Raw genomic sequence first — 12,429 nt, 5'->3', positions numbered from 1 at the left:
ATATTTTGACTTGCAAAGTTTTATTTGCTAGATGTTATTTTCATAGAGAATTTTCCATTTGGTAGAATTGTTTTCTCCCAAGCATGCAGAAGTAAGTAACGCCAAAAAGATTTAGATTATTCTCATAGAAGAAACTAGGAGACAGGAGAAGGAGAGATCCTGGAAAATACCAGATATTGCTATTCAGACATTTTGATTTAGGTGGAAAACTATATTCATTTTATTACTTTTTTTTGTTTGATTATTTGTTTTTTGTTTTTTTTTTTTTTGTATTTAAAACACAGGCATTGTTGATATTCTACTGGTTCACATATCATTATTGACAGGACAAGAACCAATACTGTGGCTTTCCTCTGGTTCCAGAAATCTCCTTTTGCAAGAGATGGAGCAAAATGTGCCGCATACTTTCGTCATAAAAGTGGCATTGATTTCTAACAGAATGCAAAATGCATCCTGTGGGACAGGACACAGCAGTACAGCCAATACCATCCACTACCTCTCTTTTACAGGGAGGCTGTAAGGTAATAATATTGTAAAATTGGAAGCCTGTAGAAATCAAGGGGAATTTAAATATTTAACATCTTGCAGAATCAGACTTGTGTTACAATGACTTATTTACAGAGGGATTTAATCAGTCCAGAAGGGCCAGGGCCTTTAAACAGAAGTTTGCAGAGCTTCATTGCTGGGTCAGCTTTCTGACTTCTCATCATAATCAAGACAAAATTGCCATTGCCATTTTGAATCATAAGTCCCTTGGTAATATCTCTGCTAATGGGGATTTATTGTGAAAGCAGCATAATGAATTACACAATTTTGAAGTCAGTTGTAAGCACATAGGCCAATAATTACTGTTTCCAGCTTTTCACTGAAGAAAGTTTACATAGTCATTGCACTGGTTTTCAAGCTTTCATGACTGAATTAAACATTTACAATGAGGCTGTTCTGCAAAAGGCAACAGAAAAAAAACTAGTTTCTTGTAAAATCTATTTACTTATAAAATGAAAAAGACCACAAAACAATTTGTTATACACTACATTAGATTTTTAATCACTGATTAAATTCTGCCCCTCCTATCAGGAAATCTTCTACACTAACGAACTGCAAAAAGTATAGTAACAGCTTAAAAGTCTAGTAAAAAACATACAACCGAGAAAAGAAAGAAGTGTTAGTGTACTAGTTACTTTAACTAATAAGTTGCTTGTCAAATTATTACATCATCTATTTAGGGTTTTCCTAAGAAGCAGGATTGCTAAATACATATCTCGACAATATCTCCATGCCATCACAACTCCAGGCCAAATCTTATCTGCCTTTTTTATTACATCAAAATAAACAGAAAAAAATGGCTATGTCACAAATGATGTTGAATGGGTGATGAATCCAAAATTTTAGATTCAGGTAAATCATTATAATCACAGGACTTGTGAGAAGTGTTGGTTAAGACCTTTTATCAAAATGAGAACAAAAGTGGCCTTGGGACAAAGTTGCTGAAATAGTTCATAAATGGTCTCTACAACAGGCAGAATTGCAGGAGCAGGATCACGATTCCTGGAGTAACACAGAAAAAAAAAAAAAAAAACAGATTTATACACCTTCCAGTGCAGTTATCAAAGGGACCCAAGCATTACAGCTTTTGAGAGCAGCAAGGGAGGAGGCAACGGCCATTCCACAAACTGACATGAAAGTAAGAGGAGATGAACTAAACATTTCCACGACTGATCTACTCCTCTACTTTCTCACCTCCTTTCTGCTATGTCAAAACTATAAACAAGGAGCTTTGACAAAGGGATTTCAAAGCTTTTGTAGGGGAGGAAGCTGACAAGAGAATGAAGAAGGTCTTCATCCACCTCCAACAGCAACAGGTGCTTATAAAAACTCCCCAGAAAGCCTGTAACACCTGCCACTAACATGCAACAACTCTGTGCAGTGCAATGCTTAGTTATTTTAGAGTTAAACTCAGAAGTAGTTGGCTCATAAGACAGTTTTTCACATTCAAACTAATCAATAAAATGCATTACTTAGTTCTCCTATTACTATATTCCTTATTATTCTCATAGAAGCAAGTTAAGAAAACCTCAAAAAAACAATATCAAGATTCACTGAAGAGAGGAGTTTCACGTGGAAATACATGAACTCTCAATGTAAATGGTATTTGGAACTCAAAAGAAAATCTAGAAGACCTTTTAGGAAAAAGTCTGAAGAAATAAATTTTATTAAGTAAAACAGGCAAGCTAAAAATTCAATTTTCAAAGTGATAGCCTGTAACACAGTCAAATTACCCCTTCCACAAATTAATCTGACATTTTGAAATATAGCTTACCAGTTTCTGCTGACTATTGGTATCCTGATAAAGACAGAAGGATGAAATATTTTCTCATGTAATGAGATCCTGAACACAGTTCTGCTATATAGATAATACACATCACTTCAGTTTGCTAACATCTCAAAGGAAAAGAGACATTTTGTATTAATTTACATGAATTGTGTTATTCAGAATATGCAGTAAGTTATACAATTGCATACTATAAATCTGATTACCTGTCTATTTTTAATATACATACTTCTATATTGTCCAACATTCTATTTTGTTTAAAATAGCTCTTTATACCAAAATGTTGATGGATAGATTTATGTGACAGCAGCTTTGACAGGAATAAAAAAAATCACACAAACATAGAGCACTATGCTGCTTCAGAGCAAATAGGTCTGGAACCAGATGCAAGCACAAAACAAGTGTTCCGAAGATCTCACCTAAAGAATGTTTTACTTTTTCCCCCCCCGCAATTCAAATTTGCACTGCCTCCCACTGGAGCATTCAAGCTTCATTAGTATATAAGCAGGATGCATGAACTCTGTGTGAGTCAAAAAAGGTAAGTGCAAGGCAGATAATACCAACTGAGCTGTCAATGCAGTCAAGATGCCCCTTCTAGGAATAAGAGGTTTGCTTTGTCTCAGTCCAATATATTCAGAAAAAAAATATAAGCCAAGGGAAAAATCGGCAATAAAAAAAACCTTGAAATTATTTTGCTTCATCCTAAGGCATTTTGTTACGCACACTGGCCAAACTGTCATTGTCTCTGAAGCCTATAATAATAGAGTCAAATAAAAAACATACCTTTTTATATTTATGATTGTAAAAAAAAAAAAAAGAATCATAATTGTTTCATAAATACAACCACAAAGGTAAAGTATAAAAGTAGTATCAGTTTCAACCGTAGCAGAAACTTCTGTCATTCTAGAAAACATTTTTCAGCAATTTCACCAGTACAGTATAAGGCATGAACTATACCTGGTGTTTCTAAGCCACATATGTCAATCCGACAAGCAAGTTTGTCATGTTGTTTCAGGAAGGCATTAACGATAGTATGTTAGATATCTCTGCAAACAATAATGCTTCCAATATAAAACAAGCTATACTAATAGAATCAATTCTGATGAAGTGAGTTAAATCTTTGATTTTTTTTTTTTTTTTTATAGGCAGTTCCTTCAGGAATCATTCAGTTTAAATTTGCTTCTTCTAATATAAAAGGATTTCCACTAGTGTCATGAGGTTAATGGCTTTACTAGCAAGTAACTTTGTGTTACTGAAATATCTCTGTAAGTCCCACAGGTCATACGGTACTTCTTTATTTTAGGTTTGTATAGTCTGGGGTTAATCTTTGATGATATTCCATTTCTTTTTTCACCTATGTGTAAATATTGCTAAATATTGCTGAATATTTTTCACCTATGTGTGAATATTGATAATGTTTCCACAGAGAGAATAACTATGAGCTTTCATCTCTGAGCTATTTTTAAAAGCATGAAAAAGAAAAAGAAAGAAAAATGTAGAAACCTCTTTAGTTTTCCGTACTCTCCTGAATCTTCATTACTATAATATCTTAGTACCTCACATATTTGTCTTTGCAATACTACTATGAAGTAAGACTAATCTTCCCATTTTGCAGCTGGGCAATTAGGGCACTGAAAAAAGACTATACATGACCTCAAAATATGACTGGGGCAGAACAGGAAAGAACTCAAGTGTTTGTAGCCATTAGTAAGCAAACCATTGGACCTCCAGCAAGCTAGTTATCTGCATTACTCAATAGCATGGGAAGCAACAAGTCAGTGGAAGCTTAAAGTGAACTCCATGCCAAAACAAAATATACAGAAAATATCACTACCCTCATTACCTTTAAAATAAAAGCTTGATGTTTTACCCACATCTCCACAATTCTTACAAAGGATCTTTTAAGCATATTATACAAGCCAAAGAACAAACTTTATTGTGCATGCAATTTCTGTCATGTATTCATTTTCGTTTCTTCAGCATAAAAGACAAAGAAGCCTGCTTTTTTCTTTTTTAGAGATAGCAAAAGTAGACAAAGAGCAGTGGCTACTGTATTTAAATATCAGTCACCAGCACCCACAAATGCCACAGACCTTACTGCCCTGCTAAAGGACTTTGAGGGAGGATAGTAAAATTTTCTGTCATAATTGGGCCCAAACTATGTCAGTTAAAAGGTGTCTGTCTTTCATGCAGAGTTTGTGATCTTGAGCAGTTTATTATTTAAAAAATATATTTTTATACTGCAACACTGCCTGCACTCAACAACAGATCTTCCCACGTACACATGGTCAGACAACGATCTTCATCCCTGATAAACGATTATTTGGCTGCCATTTGCAAAACACAGACATGGCTGTTGGAGCACTTGGTTTTCAAGAATGGGAACAGCACTGAAAACTGTATGTAGTTCAAAACGAAGCACCTCACTTATCTTGCTGTGCAATCCAGGATGATTTTAGCACGCCGTCTGTGATGCTCCAAATGCTAATCTGTCTTTTCACTGACTGCCAAATAAAAAGCTAGATTTTTACAACTAATTTGAAGATACTCTTGTAACTATTGAATCTTGCACAAGCAATCCACATTCCTCAATTTAGTTCTCCAGCTAATCAGTGGGCCTAATTCCTATTAGGTCAATAAAAGAGTAAATTAATGTACCTGAGAAGTAAAAAAAATGTTATTCCAAAATTTCTAAAACTTTCCAATGAAAATTTTAAACTAAATATACTAAATATACTAAATATAATAACTAAATTATATACTAAATATATAATATACTAATAAACTAATATACTAATAAAGTAATATATAAAAATATAATATACTAAATAAACTAAATATAATTCTAACACTAGTTACAAAAAAACTCTTGTAAAGAGAACATCTTTGAATAGAAAATTCATTTTTCATCAAAATTTAATTTTTCAATCCTATATATAGATAGGATCCTGATATATCTTTCTGCCTGGCATAACTGATTTGTTCAGCAAAAGAACAGATAACATTCAGCAGAAAGCCTGACAGATAGCACCAAAGCATGTAAGGATATCTCCATTATGATTTTAGTCTGATGTATTCTAGAAAGACACATCCTGAGCTAGAGGATTGAGGAAATAAGTTTGAAAGTAAACACAAAAATATAAATAAATTTAGATGTCTAGGAAGGAGCTGTCCTAGCTCCTGGACTCCTAGTGAAAAGTAGCTTTTCCACAGCTTACTGTCCCACCCAACTCGGCCTGAGCACAGTAGCAAAGATCGCAGCTTCTAACCCTCTTAGGTACTGCTCAATCTGAGAGGAGGTTAGATAAACAATATCTAAAAAAGGTAATTACAGGAGGTTAGCATTTATGCATAACATTGGACACTAGGACAAATTTCTTGCACTTCTTTGTTCTCATATTCCCAGCCACCACAGGGCAGAGTCAAATCTTTATGCACTTTTAGGAGGAGTTTTAAAGGTCTTAAACTTGCAACGTGTGCTGCACACAGCACCTCCTATGTGTTTGCACTAAATTACTTATCACATGAAATGCAGTCCAGCAGATTGAGGTTTAAAGCATAAACACTCTGAATGGAAACAGCTTGTTCTCAGATATGCTCATTTCTGTTTAAACTTCCTTTGATTATTTTCGCTTAATGCAAAGTTAGTAAGTGCATTACTCTTTGTGGCAGCACCCTGAGGATCTGTTCCTTTATTCTTACAGTATCAGTCCAATTTGTTATTCGAAAAGTTAAAAGACTAACCTTTCCATTTTTGCCAAATTAGAAGCAAGATACATCTCCTTTTACTCATCATTGAGAAAGATTTTCTGTGACCCTGAATCTAAAAAACCTCAAATCCCAAAACAGATTCTTCATTGTATGACACCCGTATAATTGTTCTCTTGTTGCTATGGGAAACTCAGCTTTTCATACCTTTGAAATAATTAGGACTCAAGCAATTAATGTTGCTTATCATAAGACCTGGATGAATAATGTTTGTCAAACAATTTGATAAATTATGTCATAATAATCATTTGCATGAGGTTGGGGTTGCCAGATATTTTTATTATTTGTTCAAGTGTTGCAACATATTCAGTATCATACAACAGACAATTGTGACACTTTTTGCTCCAGAAGTTTAGAATGGGGAGATCAAAAAGAGAGAATGAAAAATAGCACCTACAGAGAGCGTGACAGACATGGTATGCCATTTTGATATTAAGTAGAGGGAACATATGCCTAACTTGTTTAGTTTTCCTTTAAAAATATCTCCTTTATCTTAACTACAAAATCAATAGCTTCATTGCCATAGAGACAAAGATCAGTTCAATGCATGCTGTTGTGATTTGTCTCTCCTCCTAGGAACTCTCAGTATTCTCCTGTATATTCATAAAGTCCTGTTTATAAGATCTTTGGACTTTTTAATTGGTGAGCACTTTTTTTTTGCTTAAAATCTGAAGTATTTCCACAGATGACAACAACAGTTTATTTACTTCTCAACTAATTATTTTTATTTAGCTTGATGTAAAAGGATTCAAAATACAAAAATGTAACACTATAATACAATACAGGTAAGGAACTTGAGTGGAAGAAAAAGAAGTCAACTAACACCTGAAAATCTGTGGAGGAATATAAAGGTTCAGACAAGCTTATGCAATCAAAATCCTAAATGTTAAGACCCCCAGCTTTTTAGAAAAGGTCAGATGTGTGAGTCAACATGTGTAGGCATAAGAGAAATATAGAAAACATGTTTTTCAATATGTGAGTGAAACAGAAATAAAAGAAAATAATAAAAAGGGACCAGAATGTAGTCCAGGAGTTCATCTTTATCCTTCTTCTTGATCATCAGAGAAGTCGACCAATCTTCCTGATTTTGACTTAAGCAGCTGGGTTGGCTGGGCAAATTGTTGGCCATCACATATCAGGTTGCATCAAAAGAAGAACGATATTCAAAGTTACATTTTTGCTCTAGATATCACTGAACCTTAATTCTCAATGTTATATTGTTTGCTTCTTCAGTTAAAAATTATATAAAGAGAAAAAGAAGTACAAAGAGAAAAATGACTCCGGTATCGTCATTGTACCTAAGTTTTTACAATTAATATTCATTTGTATTTAAATCATTGTTATTTTATAAATTAAAAAGAGTTTAATATATATTAAAAGCCTTCTTGACAAAAAAAAAAAAAAAAAAAACTAAAATAGAGTGCTTTAAGTCAGAAAATAAAGACTGAGCTAATAGCTGAGCATCAAGACAAGTTAGAAAGGTTAAAAACAAAAAATATGTTTTTACTCTCAGTTTAATGGGTATATTTGGGTATATGTTTACAGTGAATCATTCAGGATATTTTGAGAAATGTAGCATAAATTCTCAGTTGAATCCTGACTTTATGTTTTTTATTAATTATTATTGTAAGGTGTGAGTTGTGGGTTTTATATTTCAATGGAAATTTAGTGTTTGTTCTTTTAACTTTACTAAATGACTAATAAAAGCAGTAAAGCTTCTTGGATAAATGGATATGTACTCTAAAGACTAGTTATATTCGGTTACAAATTTGATCCTTTCATTGCACTTATATAAATAACAGATACAACTCTGGACCAAAACATATTTTGTTTGTTTGTTTGTTTTATTTACATATGGCTCACCGGTACCTAATTAGAACATTTCAACTTGTGTCAGGTTTTTCCTTAAAGGGTATAAATAGAATAACATCACTCATTTAAAAAGAAGCAGAATATTGGAAAGAAAATACAGACTAATGAGAAAGTTAATCAGCCTGAGAATGGTTTATGCTAAAAATAAGAGTGAAAATAGGAAGCACTATACGAGTTATCTCATTAGAAGAGATCTGTTTGAGTAGACTTTTTTTAGCAAAATTATGTCTTCTAGTCAAAGTCAATGTCAGTAATATTTAAAAGCATTTCCCTGTTTTTGATCTATATTTTTTTTCTGTTTTAATTTCAGGAATTTTCTTATAACAGTATCCTTGATTAATGAGAATGGGTAATTTTTTACATTAAATCATCTTCTTGCTTTCTGAATTACAGCTCTTCAAGTTATTGGTTCATAATTGCATTTTTTACCATTCATGTTTTTGATTTTCATTTTTTATTTTTTATATTTGTTCTTCATAGTTGGGATTTATTTTTTCTAGCATGCCTAATGTCTATTTAACTGTTGCTCGTATGCTGGCTCCTTGTTTGTTGATGAAATTTTCATTTCTTCTAGGCTTCTTTCAATGAAGATTTCTCTCTTTTTCTTTTTTCTTTTAAATATATTTAATACTTATTTTATTGAATATTTGTGGATTGTTTTGTGGATCAAGAATGCTGTGGGATCACTAGGGGATATCTTAAGAAGATTTTTTTTGCTGGAGTTCTCAAAGTTCAGGGCAATTAATGCTAAGAAAGTGAGGAAAGTGTGGAGATTCTTCAGCACCTTATTGCCTAAAATTATAGTTTCCAAACTTTTGCTAGACCTGAATGGATTTTTCTTCCTTTCTAGAATTTCCTACAATTTTCTTCTTCAAAATTCTTACTTTTCCATGACAAAAAGAAAAGTCATGAAATAATAGCATTTGGAAATTCTAATCGGATGTAGCATATCATCCCTTGCAGGAGGTGAAACTAGGCTTACTCCTGTCTTCATACATCACAAAACTCTGTTCTTAATCACATTAAGTTTCCCATAATGTATATTGTTCTTGTCTCAGAATAAACAAAAGAGCAGATACGGTTCAAAGAGGTTTTACTTAAATATTAAAAGAAAAAAAAAACCAGCCCAGACTTGTAGATTTCTACAGATTTAGACTTCTTCAAAAAATCCTGCTAATGCATATTTCTGAAGGGTCAATAAGCTCACTTATTAATCTGTAGTTTCAGCCTTAGGAAGACTGTACCCCAAAGTGGTAGCTCTGTTTCAGAACTGGTCACATCTAGTGACGAGAGCGTAGGAGAGAACAGGAAAAATTGTAGGGTAAATTGACTAGCTGAAATACACAGCTGTGAATAATATGCAAATAGTTATGATTTGCTGTTAAACTTTCCAAAATAAATGACAACAGTAGTAGAAGATTAGGTTAATGAGAAGAACATAAAAAATGATCAGTCTTGTATTTTAAACTATGTCTCAGTCATGGGTGACTTGCATTCTATTATTACAGCTATCTCAGATCTAGATCCAAGTCACCCCTTCCCAAACTAATGTGGTAAATCTAAGCAGTAGCTTGATGTAGGGGACAGTATTGCTTGCCTTTTTTTGGATGCAGCTTTTTTTTTTTTTTCTTTTTTTATAGAACATGTAAAAAATGATCTAGCTTTATCATGTAGTGAATAAGTCTTTTACCTAAATAGATATCTGAGCTGCACATCCTGCTTTAGAAAGATGTTTGAATATTCTGCTCAAATGAGCAATTCCAATGAAATAAGTGGAGAACATCTTAATTCTAAAAGACCCTGAAGTGTTCTAACATAAGTGCCTTCTGTGGAATTCAAATGGAAAGTGTGTTTGAAAGATGTCTGCTACAATCTGAGTGGACTAACCTGATGGACTAATAGATAAACTCAGAAAACGCTCTAATGCAGTTTTGCTCTTTGCTAGTTCATAATCTGCCAAGCAGCATGGCTTGCTGTGCTTCCAACCATAATTTTGCAATAAGAACATGCAATGAAAATAGGATAATCAGCCGAGCAGAGGTTAAAAGCAAACTTGATATGTAGCAGTCTACAAACATGCAGACACACAAAGTGAGTACTGAGTTGAGAACAAGTATCAAATATCTTTTTATTTTTGAAGAAAAGGACAGGCTGAGAACTCAATCTTCATTCCACTTGTGTTATTCTTTTTCCTTCTATGCCAGTTAAAGAAATTGAATATCCCAATAATACCAGAGGTTCCCAGGTATCAGGTCTCCATTTTTCCTTCTGCTTCAGTACTCTGTTCCTGTCCATCATTTTAGATGTTAATTCTATAAAACTTTCCAATAAAAAATTATATGTTGCCTAGAAAACATAGCTATGCAATACTGACTGTGCAAATTGAGAGGAATTAGTTAAATACCTTCCCTTTTTATCTTCTCTCCAGAAGATATGCCTGTTACATTGGCAGTGATAGAAGGATGGCATATCACACACATGCATTTATTCATTGAAAAGATCTGGCATAGCATTTGGTGAGAAAGTAATTACAATCTCTGTTAACACAATATGCATGGTGTATCACTGATTGAACATTGAGTTATGTTTGATGTCAGTCATTTCTAGATTTTTCCCCCTTATTGGCTGCATACATTACCAAAGTGTTGGGGGATTAAACAAGAATGGTGGGGATGTTGCTGTTGTTCAGATGCAGCAGCTTTGTGAGTCTTTTATTCAGATTTCTTACTTAAGGCCAGAAAGTAAAAGAAAAAATATTACTAGCAGTGCCAACAAGTTAGGCAATATTTACTTTTTTTTTCTGGTACATTTAAGCAGCAAATAAAATGTTCAGATGTCACACCTGTTACCAGTGGGGAAGGTCTCTCCCACTGTGAGGCACTTTATTACCTTTTATTTCCCAACAGCTACACGTGGCAAGGACGTATAGTAGGACACGTGATTGTCTTCATCTTACAGCAAAGGCTAGAGGAATATTATTTACAGCACCCAGAATCTAGCATAAGATATTCTCAGAATAAACAACTTTATACTTACTTCTTAATTTCAAAGTATGTGTGTTTACCTGATCTTCAAGTTTATAAACAGACTTAGCAGCGCCTATTTATTATATCAAGATTATTTTATCCGATTATTTCATGAAGAGAAAAATATCATGCACACCAACTACTTTTATATCAAGAAAGATTTTAACACAGCAATTTTTAAAATGAAAAAATAAAGAGAAAGCATCTGTCAGTTTATTTCAACTGAGACTTGGTTTATACTTATTCGTAACAGATGGAAAGGTTTAATACTATGTACCTTTTCAAGTTTCATGTTATTTAGAACAGCCAAATCTCTTAAGAGATTTCAAGGTTATTGCTGCTTTCTTAACTATTACCCATACCTTTGTGGCCAGCTGATTCTCTGAGGACATGTGATGAGCCAAGAGTGGATGTACTGGAAGCTAATGCCTTTTGTATCATTGAGCTAGTGGTATGGTTATGGTATCATGCAGAGAATATCTCTGAAATCTCTGGTAATGGATTTTTCTGTCCCTAAAACGTAAAATGATATTTTATCCATAAATCAAAATATATATTTTTAAAGCATCATTTGTAAACCAATGAAGTGCCTGAAGTCCTGTGCAAAATCTTTAGTTCTTTTAAGTACTTGCTGCAATTGAGGCCCTAAGAAACCAAAAAAATCCCCTCCCCCTGCCTCTCGAAAGGTCCTTCATGACTCCTTGGCCAATGTTACCATCACTAATTTTCCCATATAATGGGATTTATTGTATATCATCAAATTCCACATCCTACAAGACTGTCTTATGGGACACAGCTATTTCTGTATTTTTTGCTGTAACTGGGCATTTTGCCAAATATCTAGCAGAGTGGATTTTCACGCTTCCAGAAAAACAGCTACTGAACACACGTGCATATATTCATAACAGATCTGAGAATGTGCAGAGCGTACAGTGAGACTGATTGTACTCTCCCACTTTTCACATGATAAATAGTTCATCCATTCTGTGCAGAGGACAGAAGTCTGAAGACTGTGTCAAGGACACCAAAATTCTCAATATAAGTTTTCTTTCTTTACAACAATCAAGAATTATGATTCTTCTGCCACTCAGAACACACTGGTATTCAAATTTGGTTTCAAAGGGATATACCTATAAATTCAAGAGTGGTAGGATGCATGTAAAAGAAGACGTACTTCTCAGATTATTTATCTTTGGTAATAGCAAGTAGTCCAAAGTCATATATATTTAATAGGGTATAAAGTGTCTGCTAGGAGTTATAGAATAAAAATTCATCTTATCTTTGAGTGCTTGCCCATAAGAATCTAAGTGCTGTTTGCTTGACTACCAGTTGACCTTGTCAGCAACATTACTGCCCAAAAATATGATTTCTTTTATTTTAAAATTCCATTTGTTAGAAAGACTAACTTGGTAGAGTAGGCTAGCAAATCTG

This window comes from Nothoprocta perdicaria, unplaced genomic scaffold, assembly GCF_003342845.1.
Source record: "Nothoprocta perdicaria isolate Ctin4 unplaced genomic scaffold, notPer1 scaffold_241, whole genome shotgun sequence".
Lineage (NCBI taxonomy): Eukaryota > Metazoa > Chordata > Aves > Tinamiformes > Tinamidae > Nothoprocta > Nothoprocta perdicaria.
The sequence above is the reverse complement of the archived record's forward strand: the minus strand, read 5'-3'. Positions refer to the sequence as shown.